Genomic DNA, 15,934 nt, shown 5'->3' on the forward strand with positions numbered 1-15,934 from the left:
CACACGAGGACCCGGCGATACCGGTGAGACGAACGGCCCTATCTCATATTGTAAAGCCGCTAACTTCTTTCTTTTTGTGAGTACCGTATTCGGGAGAGAAGCGTGTCACGGCCGCGGCCGGTTATTAGAGTCACCGGTAATTTCGTGATTTTGAGAGTTTAATTTAGAGTCTCGTTCCGCGTAGAATTTATCCCGGCGCCCGGCCGACCGCGTGCTCTCTCCCGCGCGTATATTAAAAGAGGCTCTCTCTCGCCCGCGGATATGCCGACAGTCGCCGCGAATTTTGTCACGCTAGTGTAGAAATTAACGTATCGTCTTGTACGTACTGTATCGTTCTCGTCTGGTAGAGTTTCTAGATCGGAGAATAGAAAACTATTTAGAGTCACGCATCCGAAATAGCGTATTCTCTCTCGCGCATATTCTTATCCGTGCCGTCTTCGGATTATTTGTGAAATATTGCGAGGGACGACCGGCGGAACGATCTCGAAGAACGTCGCGCGGGACCTACTCGAGTTTACGGGAATTTTGTATTGCCTAAAACCATCGGAATTAATTACGCCGCACGGACCTTAGTAAGTCTCGTGCGTTAATAATTATTCGACACGTAGGCGTGCGAATGTATTTCCGGGTCCCGCGTGTCGTCAGATATCACCGCGTCGGGTCGTCTCAAAGGCGCGGAAAAATAACAACGCGCCGCGTCTCGGCCGTGCATGCGCCGTATTGTATTTTTTCGAATAAAATTTCGGCCTCGTTTATCTGTATTGCGGCGTTATTCAAGCGGAGATCTCTCCGTAATATATCGAACGAATCGTAAGTTTCTTTCGGAACCTATCATCGTACTCAAGTTTCTACTATTATTTTTTTGTCTATCTTTGTTCATCATTGTCTAAATATATTTAATGTTGGTTATATTTGGGCGATTTCAAATAGCCTCTCTCGAATTCCGTTCTCTCTCCCGTCCGAACTCCCCCCTCTACCCCCTGACGACCTGAGCGAGTCGATTGTCGCCGTCGCGGAAATTTTCGGGATGATCTACTAATTATAAAAGTCATTTGTCGAGTTGTAAAATTTCAGAGTGGCGCGGATCCCGCGCCTGGCGCCCAAACAAACATATTTTTGTGTTTACGCGAATTTCCCGCTTTCCGCGCCGAAGGTGTGCGCCGTCGGCCACTTACATCGGCCCTATTTCCCGGATCCTTTTCGATCCGACGGACAATATAAAATCAACGGTTACAATATATATATATATGTGTGTGTGTGTGTGTGTGTGTGTGTGTGTGTGTGTGTGTGTGTGTACATATATATATATATATATATATATATATATATATATATAATGTTGTATTTATATCTGTTTCTTTTTTAATAAATATTAATAGAAACACAAAAGGATAAAATGTAATGGATTTGGAAATTTTGTTCCAATGTTCATCAGGGTGAATATAATATATGTTGAGTAAATTGATAGGAATGAGGAAATATTTATCGTAGCAATTGAAGCAATATTTGCGGATTGACCGGAACTGTTTTACGTATATAAGTGATACAATTGTGTGTATCTTTTTCAATAAATAAAAAAATCTTTATGTCCAAAAACATATTATGTGACCACAGTATGCGAAAAGAGATATTTATATCGTATGCATGACAAATGATTAATTTATCATCGTTCTGCAGATGTTGCTGTTGCTGTTTAGAACCCGTAGTACCTCCTGTAATTATTGTCAGATTCATGACTTCCAAACTTACATTTATAGAAGAACGAAGTATATTCAAAAATATTTGTCACGTTTAATTTTACAGCAATAATTTTAAACTTATTTTTTAATTTGATAAATTAATATACAGATATAATTTCTATCTTTGATATAAATGTACAAAAAAAATATGCTTGACAATTTTTTCCTCGAAATTCGAATTGATCCATCATAATCGATTTAAAGACACACATTACCGTGCTTTTATCATATAAGTGAGTTTTAATTTTTCTAATATGATTGAAACATTTTTTGTAACATTATTTCTCAATTAAATTAAATTAATTTAATTAATAAATTAAATATATAACAATTAGATGTAACAGTAAGCTAATCTCAGGTTGCTCAGAGAATAGCAACTGAAGGTATATTAAAAACTGCCGTATATTTGTAACGCATTAAAGATCATAACTTGTCAGTACACACATTTCATTTTATCATCTGAAGAAATGCGTATAAAATGTATTTTACAAGATTACTGAGAAGATAAGTAGTTTTTTATTTTTCTCAAATATGCTTATTAACATATCCTTACACATTGTTATATTTCAAAGAAAATAATATTAAATTATAAACTTGTAATAAAGCTTAAACTTTTTTTTTGCAAATCTTGCAAGCATGTATTTAAAAATAGACAATTTAATTATATATTAATACGCTTGTATGCAATAAAATATTATAAACATTGTATTTTCGACTTAGAATTGACCAATCAGTCGACACAATCAACAATCTCGAATTCTACTAATCGTCAACCTCTGCGCACTTTTCTTTACAAGTGCGTGAATTTTTAAACGTACATTATCAAAAGAGATAGATCAGTCGAGGTGGCCCGATCATCTGGTCGACGCGATCGCCAGATCTTAATGTGTTCGATTATTTTGTATGAGGTCACATAAAATATTTAATCGAGCACAGGCGTGATGGTACAGAAGCTGAAGTATGAAAAGCAATTCTCGCTTCGATTTCGTCGAGCATCAATAATTTTTCGACGTCTAGTGCTCGCAACAGCTCCTGTAAACCCATTTTGGCCGTTTTACTTCCGAGAGCGCGGAAATCCCGCGAACCTCTTCCCCTTCTTCCCTCTGAGAACCGGGAACAACAAGAACAAATAGAAATAATATAATTTATAAAAGCTCTTTAGAAAATTTTAAATCTACAAATAAAAAGGCAATAAGAGCTACATAAGTATAGAAATATATATGTGAAACGATTTATAACATAAATTATTAAAAATTATACAGAAGTAAGTTGAATTTGTCGTACGTTTCGATTGTCTTTTCCAACCTTCTTTAGCGCAAATAATAATTAAAATATTAATATAATTTAACAATAAATTATTCATTAATGTCATTATAATAAAAATAAAAATATCCGGAGTCAAGCTATATGTTAACGCTCGAGATCAACGCATTTATAAAGTAAGAGTATGTTTTGGGATATATTCTATTCCTCACAACGTCATTATATGTAATAGTCGCGAAACAGATCTCTCGCTAATTGTTCTGTTAGGAGGTCGGTTGCGAATCTCGATAACAGCCATTGTTAATATGTCTATGAAATCATAAGTATACGAAAAATTAACATTGAAGATAAGTAAATTAATAAAAATGGACTTACAGTTAGATCGAGTAAGATGTTCTATTGTAGCGTGGAGGCTTACACATGTTAATAGCTCGAGGTAACAATAACGTATGATTTATTAAACTCTCGGATAGACAACCGCACGACTAAGAAAATAGTTAGTTGTTTATGTTTTTTAACTTTCAGATCTTTGGTAGAGTCTATGTATAATGTCGTCATAGATTACCGGCAAGCCATCGATATCTGTTTTTAAGTTGAGACTGTTATTTTGCCTTTTTATAAATATCATACTTTGGTATGTCCCCGGGTTTAAATATTCTTTGACCGTTCCTGCCCGCGTCTTATGAAGACGATATCCTCGATCTATCATAAAATTCAAAAAAATTCCATGACTCTCTTATCACACAAACACATTTACATATAATGTTAATTATTATTATTATTATTATGATAAAAATATTGTATTAATCAATCGAGACGCTTAACTATCTTTTAACAATAACTCTCTCCCCACCAGTCCCGATTGAAGACCTCCGTATCAATGTATCACCCGCGAAACACACACACACACACATGCTCACCCATATTATGTATGTTTGCATAGAATTTAAACATATATATATGTGTGTGTTTTTATCCCCAATTTTATTGATTTGAGGAGCGGAGTTCACTAAACTTTAATACGATAGGTGATTACTATGAACGTTGCCCCTAAAAAGGCATACTTAGGAAAACCACACAACCAACGTGACCCAAACGCACTTCTACCAAACATGCAGAACGCAGCAGACGAAACTAAGGTCGACAAACCACAACAGTCTCAGGCTGTTGGTCAGCCTAGTCTGTCAAAGGGAGGAAGACAGCGGAAGAGATTACCGCTTACAATAAATTAGCCAACAAAGGCCGCACAACCCAGCATAAAATCCAGCAAACTGGTCAAATGCCTTTACCAACAAATGTTGACCCCATGAAGAACTCGGTGTTCGTGGTCGCAATGTCGAACAGGGAAGTTTCCCTAAATACAAAAATTAGTCCGTCTGCCCCCACAATCATCGATGTTTCTCGCAGTACGTATGCTGAGATGCTGGCTGACGAGCCACATACTAATAAAAACGTTGCTACTCGAATTTCTTGACTACTACGCTACGGCGTTATTATGGTTCAGATTCTGCACCTTAAAAGTGAAGTTGAAGCAACCAATAACAGCAGAGAGGGATTTATTGCTAATGTTAGAACAACAAAACTTTGCAATCCCTGAACCACTCCTACTGCAGTTGAGAGTGTTCGGAACAACCCAAACTATGACGAGGGAACATCTATACCCTACTTTCCCTCAACTACCCACCGAGTTAATCGATAACTTTGGAGGATATTACGGTGATCTAAATGCACGGACTCACAACCTGTATGAAGAGATACCATGTCTCGGTGTGCTAAGTGAAGCCGTCAGATACACTATTAGTAACGAACCCCCGGGACCATACGAATCCAGTCTTAGCACTGAAGAGCTCTTAGTAAACCATAACCTACTAGGTTACAAAAATCTAGGAGCTAGGAGGACTGAAGCCAAAGGCCTAGCCTTCAACTGTGATATTACGTCGAACGTCTTCTCAAGCTAACTGTGCAATTTTTAGATATCTTGGATATTCTGGAATACTTATTGTTACACACCGAATGTGCTGTTAACTGGCATGACTAAGGTAATATAGACTTGCTTTGCTTGTTTTTAACATACAAATCTTTTATGGAATTTGATAGCAGTAAAAAACTTTTTCTTGTTGACAAATGTAAGTTTTCTTCTTTTGAACTACTATTTAAATTATTTTTGCTTGTTGAAGCCGTTTCAGTGTTAGCCACAATAGATGGTATTTTGGAAAAGTTTAAATTTCTTCGCACATTTCTCTTACCACGAGATACTTTCACATGTGTTTGTCTCATTCTTTCTTTTATTTGACGCACTTTTCAAATATGGAGTGAGCTTTCCAGCTAACACGAGATTAAACATGGACTTCGTGACGAGTATTTCAGCTGTCATTGCCCAGTCCAAGACCTTCAAGATCACGTCGGTGAACTTCACACAGCTTGCCGAATGTGGATCTGTAGTGCAGGAGGCTGTTGTAGAACGGCCCATACTACCATTTATTCCTAACCGTCCTGAAAAAGGATGTGACCTGGAAGTGACCGCCTTGATAAACATATATATATATATATTACTTTAAAACAAACATCTATCTTCTCTGTTTATTACCGAAGCCTGCCAGAGTCGCTATAACAATAGGGCCAAATTCAAGAAATACTTCATAACAAAAACTCGTTCTCTACATTGGTTTTATAATTATTCATACTTTTTCAGTGAACAACTCAAGCACGACGGCCAGTGCAAATCGTGCACAAAACATGCGAGACAAAAGAAACCAATCATGCCAGCTCGTTCTGCGAGAGCTCCCACAGCGTTAGGTGCACGGTATAAAATCCACAACAACGATTACGTCGTTGACCCTAATAATAATCATAATTTTCTAAATCCAAACATACAATACAACGATATCTGGCCTGAAATACCCCCTCGTCTTGTCCCTACATTTAGGGAACTGTAGTGGCGATGAGATACGCGAATCGTGCACGATTTATATACGTATACGAACCCGATCATAACAAACAAAGCGCTATAATGTACACATACGAATTCTCCGTCATGCGGACGGTCAACGGCATTATACGAGGGCGTCACGAAAGTATCGTTAGTCGGTCTTTTCCTTCGAAAAACAGATAAATCGACCACCCGCTTCATATTACTTGAGCGGTCGTAATTCCGCTACAAATCCCTAACCTAATCTAACCACCCGCCTCATATTACTTTCGACTGTATTATACAAATGCGTCACAAAAGTATTAATATGTATATCGGCTCGGCGCCACGCTCAAGTAAACGATGCGATCCACGGTACATTTAAGGATGCCGAAACGCAGCCAGACGGGGCCAACGTAATTGGCCGAAGACAAACCAATAGTTTTTAAACCACGGTCAAGCGGGCCGATGAGGCGTTATTAGAATAAGCAAGAGAAGGAATAGTGGACCCTAGAAGAAAGAGAACGACACACAGTTCTTGTCAGTTCTGTTCTGAATTTAGCGTAATATACACGAACTTATAGTTTGAGAATTAATTAATAATAAAGACAATACAAAACATATACAAAAGCACGGTGTAGTTGAATCGGATTACATCAACCCACATAACAGGAACAACCAATTAAGAAATATGCCGGCTTGTTCTGTGGGAATGTTAGATACAGTATCGGATTCGCAACCATGATTACGCCCATTGATTTGAACAATATCATCAGTTTCTAGATCCGAACGTACACTACAACGATAAATTTGTAAAAAGAAATATATAAGTATACAATTAAATAATCCAATAAACGTCGTGATTTATTTTTTTGTAACCATAGCCAGTTTAATCGTGTATTAACGAAAATAATTAAATAAATCACCATGAAAAGAAACTTTAATGCAATATAATTATTTTCACTCTAGGGAAGTAAAGGGAACCGAGAAATTCAGATCTCAAATTCAAGATTGTTTTTCAACAAGTCTTAGCAACGGTTAAGCAAATTTCGTGTCTCGTGCACATATAAAAGACGACGAATAATTAGAATTTTCGTCGTCTTCGCGCATTACAACCGCGATAGGCTCTCACTGGCATATTTATATATTTCCTTATTATTTATAAAAGAAACCGTATGTTGTTATCTTTATTATAATTATTTTCGTTTGTCTAACGATCGATTAAAATAGCATGTAAAATATCTTTGATGCGCGATATTAAAAAATTATTTATCATGATTATTTTGAAAATAAATTGAGAAAATTGAGAAAATGTAAATGAGTTGTCATGCAAATTTAGAATTAGTTAATTGTTAATTGAAATTTCGTGTCTCGTGCACATTTATAAGACAACGAAAAATTTAATTTTCGCGGTCTTCACGCACAAACATCCGCGTTGGGCTCTTACAGTCAATCTTATTTCAAGTTATTCAATATTGAATGCCGTACAGTATGTTATTAAAATTAGTATAGTAATTAGTAACAATTAGTAATAATTAAATAATGAGTAAAAATTAATAATAAAATTAATTTTAATTATAAATTTTAATTTATGCAAAATTATTATTAATTGTTATTGAAATTTCTATTTTTTTAAAAACACAGTTGAACGTAAAATTGTTGGTGAAAGAACAAGTTGCAAGAGTGATCGAGATTGCGTACTCAAGATTTTTGAATATATTCTGCGGAAAGGAGAACGAGATATAAAATTAATCAAGATTAATTTGTAGGTGCAACATTTTGGAATTTATCAAAGGGAAGAGTTAAAAAACACATGTCATTTTACTTGCTAACATCTTGTCCGCGTGTTTTATATCTATTATATGTATTGTATACTATTATAATTAAAATATAATTGCTATTAATATGTTTATAATTAATTGATAAACTGTATTGATTACATTATTTCATTTTATAGATTATATTGGAGGACTTATTTTCAAAGAACAAGCCTCTTTTCTATTGCTGTAATGATGATGTGGAGAAAAAACAATCGGAATATATTCGCTATTTAAAACAACGTAAGTACATTAAAAATATCCCAACAAACACAGAATTGGATTATCTTATTTCCATATTTCAATTATAATGTTTCAACAGATGTGGATATCAAAAATATAAGGAACCCAAAGGACGAAGATCGTGAAGTAAGGAGTAAAGATAAAGAACAATCAAAAAGGAAAAAAGAAGAAGATGAGGAAGAAGAAAATAGCGAAGAATGTTTAACGCAGCTTCAATCGTTATATAAAGATAATTTGCACTTTATATTGTTGCTATCAATACTTATAGCAGTCGCATTATTTGTGATATTATTCATGATTTGTAAAAGATATAAGAACAAAAATATAAGGGAAAAAGAAAAAATGCATACGGAAATCCACTTATTGTGTGGACCGAATAATGATAATGTGAACAGCTTGACAGAGGAGGAATCGTATGAGCTAAGTGAAATTATAATTCGTCCTAACTCTTCAAATCATAGTATGTCAAATGCTCCAAATATTGCAAACAATGGACATTTGAGTAACAATTTAAATACCATAAATACAGCTTCAAGTAACTATTCATGTAGCTGCTCAAGTACATGTTCACGTAGCTGTTCAAGTACATGTCCATGTGGTTGTAGATGCGACCAATTGAGAATATTCGATCCGGACACAAACCATAATGAGAATTTAGAAATTGTTAATCCAAACGTGCAAGATAATGTAAACATTAATAATGAGACTGCGAGCACACAAGAAGCAAACTTTGTGTCAGACAAACATACGGAGTAGGAAAAAATAAGATGTACGAATATATTTCTTATGTTGCAAAATATTGCAAATATTTTATCAATAATTATCATTTTTTCAGTTTTTCTCGATAATCATATATGAGAATCAAAAAAAGAGACGAAGAATGTTAACAGGTAGGCAAATGTACAAAAGTGAGAGCTTACGTAAATGTGTGTAGCGAAGAAAGAACGAACAATATTAGTCAAGAGAAAGAAAGTTCATTATTTGAAATATCATTATTTGAAATATCATTATTTGAAATATCATTATTTGAATTATCATTATTTGTCGTATCATTGTTTGAAGTATTTGAGATTAAAAAATATAAAGGTCTAAAAAAGACATGTTATTATATTTATTTATCAAAGTCTCAAAGTAATCCGCGATTAAAGGCAACAATACACTTCGAGGATTCGCCGATTGGGGGATTTCTATCGTTGCGTTTTTACTTCGTGAGCCGCTGTCATCGCATAATTTGAATTGTATGTATCGAGAAGTTAGTGTATTGAAAATTATGCATTATACCATTTATTTCGTATCTTCTGGTGACGGAAAAATAAATAAAATAATACCTGTACTGTTTGATTGTTCCGGTCTCATTGGTGATTATTAAAAACCCGGTGTCTGGTCTCATTACGACATCCTGATTCGCAGTGTAATAATCTTCGACGGAAATGATACACATTAAAGAGGAAAAAACAGTATCAACCTAAAAAAGGACACCGAGCGTCTTGACGGTTCTTATTTTGATATTTTAGAAAAATTGTCTATGTCATCATAGCATAGAGGTATATACAGGTATACAGCGCTCTGACATTGCGATTTACAGATATTGATTAGCTTCGCAAAAAGTACACATTGTGACAATGTTATTTAAAAAGAAATATTTTATTGTCTCGACACAGACGTAAGTAATCACTAATTTTTAAAATTCTAATATTTAATATTCGGGCTGACACATCAATTGTTTCACAGCATATTACATACTATAACATCATGAACTACAGAAATCTGATGTTCGAGAGTAGGCGATTTATCTCAAGTCAACAAGCAGGAAATTTGTTACTGCGTTTTTCACATTATAAGCCAATAGATTTTACATTTATAATATGTTCGGTCTTACCAAACGATTTAATTCTTTGACTTATTAACATAGCGATAATGATATTGAAAAAGACTGTCGTACAGCCGAAACGTTTATCATTTGTAATATTATTTTATGACATATAATAAAAAAATTTAATTAACATCTTATTAGCTCGTTAAGTTGGCCTTTTAATTTATTACATATTTTAATTTTATACGAGCCGAAGTTCATATTGGATTATATATAAGTAATAATCTTCCATTTTCCATGTTCCTAGATTTTTGTAGAATGTTAAGCTCACATCGTGCTTATTCATCCTGATAATATTGCTCTTCTCAGGAGCTGGTAACATGATCCATTTGTTATTTTGTTTTCCATATGTTATATGGAATATTTTGTTATCCATATGTAACCAAAGTCTTAAGAATTCACTGATTTTTCGATACAAGTAAAATTAAAATGCATATCTTTCCAAAAAAATTATACCATGTTACCAAATTTATAAAGAAGAATTATGACTTTCAAACTTCGAATTTTTTAAAACATTACATCTTTCTAAATTTACTTAGAGTACTTTTTTTTAAAAAAAGTGTTATGTTCGTGACAAAAAATGTCGTTACATAATATAACAGCATGACATACATAAATCTGACGCTCTAACTCAAGCCAACAAACATGAATTTTGTACTGCGTTCGTCATATGATAATCTCATAAATGTTGTATTTATAAGAAGGTCGATATGACTAAATTAATTTTTTTACATATTAGCATGATATTAAAAAAGACTGTCGTACAGTCGAAACGTTTATCTTATCTTTTGTATATTATGACGTAAATGAATAAAAAAATTTTTTAATTAATATCATATAAGCTCGTTAAGTTGGCCTTTTATTATATCACATATTACTTGGAGTAATTTTTTGATTTGATATTTTGATGTTAATATTTTAAATCTTTTTTCTTGTTATTTATACATTATTCTCCTAAATTTACTTAGCGTGATTGTTTTATTTCACTACTTTTTGATGCGAATATTTTAAGATTTCTTGTGTTATTAATAAAATATAATTTATAAATATAATTTTTAAATAACTGTAAAGAATTAAATTTTGGTTACAGATATAATTTTTGAAGATTAAATATTTTTGATGGTTATATAAACTTTAAGATCTGCAAAAATTCATTTCTGTAGCGGGAAACCATATAATATTGGGTGTCAAAATAAGTTATAAACACATATTTACAAATACAAAAAAAATTTAATCATACAGTATTTAAAGAATTTCTAACATCTATATATATATATATATATATATATATATATATATATATATATATATTACAAAAATTACATTTTTTTACACAAGTAGCAAGCCTGCAAAGTGAGAGGAAAATTTATAATTTTGTTTAGTTCGCAGTTTTCTACATGTAAAAATGACCAAACTTACAGAAACTTAAAAAATGTAGTGTGCTCTCGAAAGTAGGGATTTTAAACTTTAAAATCCTTTTTTTAAAAGCTATAGCCGGATAAGAGGGTAAAAAGTGCCTCCGCGCGAAATAACTTAAAAGTATTTGCGCAATGTTTCTATACCAAAAGAAAGTTTTTTAGCGCAATTTATAATTCCCTATCCTCTTCCTTTTCTACATAGCAAAAGAATTGTATTTTTAATTTAGAATTTTTGTGGTTCAATCTTTATCGCTGTCATCATTAATTGTTAGTACGATCTCTTCAGTATCAAAGATATGTTTTAATTTTCGTTCAATCGTACCGACAATTAATGATGACAGCGATAAAGACTAAACCATAAAAATTCTAAAATAAAAATATTCAGATATAATAAATAATCGGATTATTTATGTGTTTTTCTATATTTGTATATTTATGTGTTTTTCTATATTTGTATATTTATTTATTTTTATATTTTATATTATATTGATTCTTGATCATGTTTAATTCTGTAAAAATGTAACTTTATCTTACTTTATTTTTTCATATTAAATAATTTTAACAAAGTTACAGTTGACTGAATTATATCAATTTTTTAAGGAAATTTTAGCGTCTTCTAATTGTTGTGAGGAGTGCATTTATAAATTTTTGTTTTTTTGTACATAGAAACAATTTGACAACGCTCGCAGCATCAAATTTCACAATTGTCGAAACAAAAAAATTATCAGTCTTCTCTCTGATTTTATGTATAATCAGTTCAAATATTTGTGATATTAGAAGTTAATTAAAGAATGGATGATAATCAGATCCTAAAAAAATCATAAAAATGAAAAGGTCAGGCCATGTTCAAAAGAAGGTACTCAAAAATTTAAACGATCTAATAATAAATTATCACGAAAAGTAACTGATATGTTATTCAAGGTGCCAGTTCAAAGTGAACATACGTAAAGTGTATATTATCTAAATTTAGTAATAATATATTACCATGAAAAGTAACTGTGATATTTTATTCAAGGTGCAAGTTCACATTGAATATACATACATATAAGTAAAACTGATTACAATTTGATTCTAGAAAATAAGTGCGATATGTTATTCTTAGTGCACAAAATATAATAGTCGTTTATAGAGATTTGATTTGAAATTCATACTAGCCCGTACAATGAAAAATAATTGCTCGTAATTCCAGAGTACCAATTTGTTAATGACTCAGAAAAATAACATGGCGGCCTGCTCTCAAAAAACTATGATGTTTCTCGATGTCCATTTAGAAATAATGTCGAAGCTCTTACAGAATAATTACTACAACATTTGAAGTACGAAAAGTATTACATTAGAAGAAGATTAGATTAGAATAAGGATTCCACGTATTTTTAAAAGCTCTACACACAACGAAGTGAATATACAAAACTATATACAAATACCTTTTTCTTCTGTGTTTCTGAAGAAAATTGTAAGTCAAATGAAACCTTGCTATTCAAAACCTATTCTTCATGATCGCAAGACACTATTTTCTATTTAAAAGACATCTGCTAAAATTTTAATAAATAGATATTATTTATGATAGAAATGATTTTATTTATGATAAAAATGATTTATAAATTTTACTTAATACACACCCGTTTCGAGCAACAAGGCAAAGTTTTCTGATCAATAACTTACTCCCTGAAAATACGGTATAACACAAATCGGAAGTTGATACGAAAATTCGAAATTTTACTAAAGAAAGATTGGAGGTTTTTAATTTATACAATTTTCACAACTCTTATTTCAATTATTTATTCTACCCATCGAAAGTTTTTTGAGAGCAGGCCGCCATGTTATTTTTCTGAGTCATTAACAAATTGGTACTCTGGAATTACGAGCAATTATTTTTCATTGTACGGGCTAGTATGAATTTCAAATCAAATCTCTATAAACGACTATTATATTTTGTGCACTAAGAATAACATATCGCACTTATTTTCTAGAATCAAATTGTAATCAGTTTTACTTATATGTATGTATATTCAATGTGAACTTGCACCTTGAATAAAATATCACAGTTACTTTTCATGGTAATATATTATTACTAAATTTAGATAATATACACTTTACGTATGTTCACTTTGAACTGGCACCTTGAATAACATATCAGTTACTTTTCGTGATAATTTATTATTAGATCGTTTAAATTTTTGAGTACCTTCTTTTGAACATGGCCTGACCTTTTCATTTTTATGATTTTTTTAGGATATCACTTACTTTTTAAAGTACAGATATATAGAGCAGCTTTTTAGTAATTCAAGTATTATAAATATATGTATTTTCGATTCTTATCACATAACTTTGTATAAGTAACAATTTATGCAATACAGTTCAAAATAATTGAAATATATGGTATATTTGTACATATATAAAATATATAATTATATTATAGTATACATATATATTTTATTTAATCATATATGTAAATGTTTGTATAATTGTAATAACTTTTAACGATACATTGCACATTTATTTCAATTGCAACAGAATGAATTTATATTCTTGTATGAATATTGAAAATAAAGAATGGGCCCCTCCATCGCCCATTCTCGTGAGAACGCAACCATATATTTTTCTTCGTCTCTCCGATTTTAACACGACATATTTTCGATTCTTATCACATAACTTTGTATAAGTAACAATTTATGCAATACGGTTCAAAATAATTGAAATATATGGTATATATGTACATATATAAAATATATAATTATATTATAGTATACATATATATTTTATTTAATCATATATGTAAATGTTTGTATAATTGTAATAACTTTTAACGATACGTTGCACATTTATTTCAATTGCAACAGAATGAATTTATATTATTGTATGAATATTGAAAATAAAGAATGGGCCCCTCCATCGCCCATTCTCGTGAGAACGCAACCATATATTTTTCTTCGTCTCTCCGATTTTAACACGACATACATATTTCTGTCTGATAATTTTTTTCTTCATGATACTTTTTGAAATGTCATGAAGCCTAGGTCAAATTAGAACCTTATTGCACTCGTTTTAATGCAGCGCTTACAGCAGCTTTTATAAAGCGCCAGAGCAGCCGATATTTTATTTTGGCGCTTACGGCAACTTTTATACAGCGCTAGAACAGTTGATGTTTTGATGTAGCGTTTACGGCAGCCTTTATACAGCGCCATTATTTAATCTGTTCTAAGAACAATATGTATGCCCCTTGTGCTCCTTTGGGCCATTTTTTCTTGAACACTTCCATATCATTAGAGTAATACCATTCCGATTTTGTGTCGGCTCTCAACATACACGTGTAGTGACCACGATTCATTTCTTCACCTTCGTGAAATATAGCGCTTATTACCTTGTACTTTTTTTTATTAATCGTGATATTACTCGTCGGCACGGCGTTAATCCGATTGTTGATAATTTTTTTGGAAGCACCGTTTACAAAAGTATATAAATTGAGCTGTATTACTACGACGGATAAAGTTGATTCGATTACGGTTTTCCTTTTCAACACGGTACCCTTACATTCGTTACAATTGCCGTTTATCGTTTCCCATTTAGAAAATTCTACATTAATCAAACTTTGTAGAGTGACACCTTTTTTCCTTTTTAATGTCGAATGTATAGGTAATATTAACAAACTACTGCTTTCCAGCTTAGTTACATTGTAATTACATTTGACATTCGAGCAACATGTTACGTGCTTTAATTCGAGTTCTAATACATCATTGATGTCGGAATACGTCGACATTAGAGCCGTAAAAAATTCCGAAACATCTTGTTGTGTTCGTTCTTCGAAGCGTTTTCCGACAGATCTTCTAACCGCTTGAATGTTGCAATATTTACGTTCACCATACGCGCAGATAGCATCAGTCAATGCATTCGATGCTTTATTTTTCAGTATTTGTTGCCTAATACGTACGCAATGAAACGCGCATTGTAATATTACATTAGCGTAACACGAAACAGCATCGTTATTGCAAAGGCCATATATTTTCCACGTAACTATACTTTCTGGTTCCTCACAATCATAATTCTGCACATCATCAATGATATTAGGGATAGCCCATCGACGATCGTACATTTTCACAACCTTTTTCTCGGACGGATTGATTTGTGGCAGTTCAGATTTGAATATAGATCTCAGTCGATTATATTCTACAATGGCTCTCGAGTTTGCTTTAACTGATGCTGGATTGAAATTTATCAAATGTAGGCCTTCCAATTTACTTACTCGTGACAAACCTACATAGGCTTGACCATCACTGAATACAGTCGTTCCTAAATCCATCATTGCATTGTTACATGTAATTCCTTGACTTTTGTGTATAGTTATTCCATAACTGAGAGACAATGGAAATTGTTTCCGATGTACCACTAATTTGTGGAATACTTCAAATTTAATATCTACTTTCGTTATTGCGATTTCTTTGTTATCCGAAATAACTATTTTGATGGAATCAATACGATTGCCGTCAGCAGAACGATTAACTGCAACTACATTGCCTATCGTTCCATTGACAAGTCCCAAAGTTACGTCAATGTTTCGTCGAATCATCACTTTAGCGCCAATTTTAATCGCTATTACTCTTTCAATGCCAGCTGTTTCAGACACTTTATCATCTTTGTCTTCCAAAATTTTATGCACCTTTTTTTTCATTGCTGGA

Source organism: Nylanderia fulva, unplaced genomic scaffold (assembly GCF_048542155.1).
Source record: "Nylanderia fulva isolate GAGA-0341 unplaced genomic scaffold, ASM4854215v1 Scaffold128, whole genome shotgun sequence".
NCBI lineage: Eukaryota > Metazoa > Arthropoda > Insecta > Hymenoptera > Formicidae > Nylanderia > Nylanderia fulva.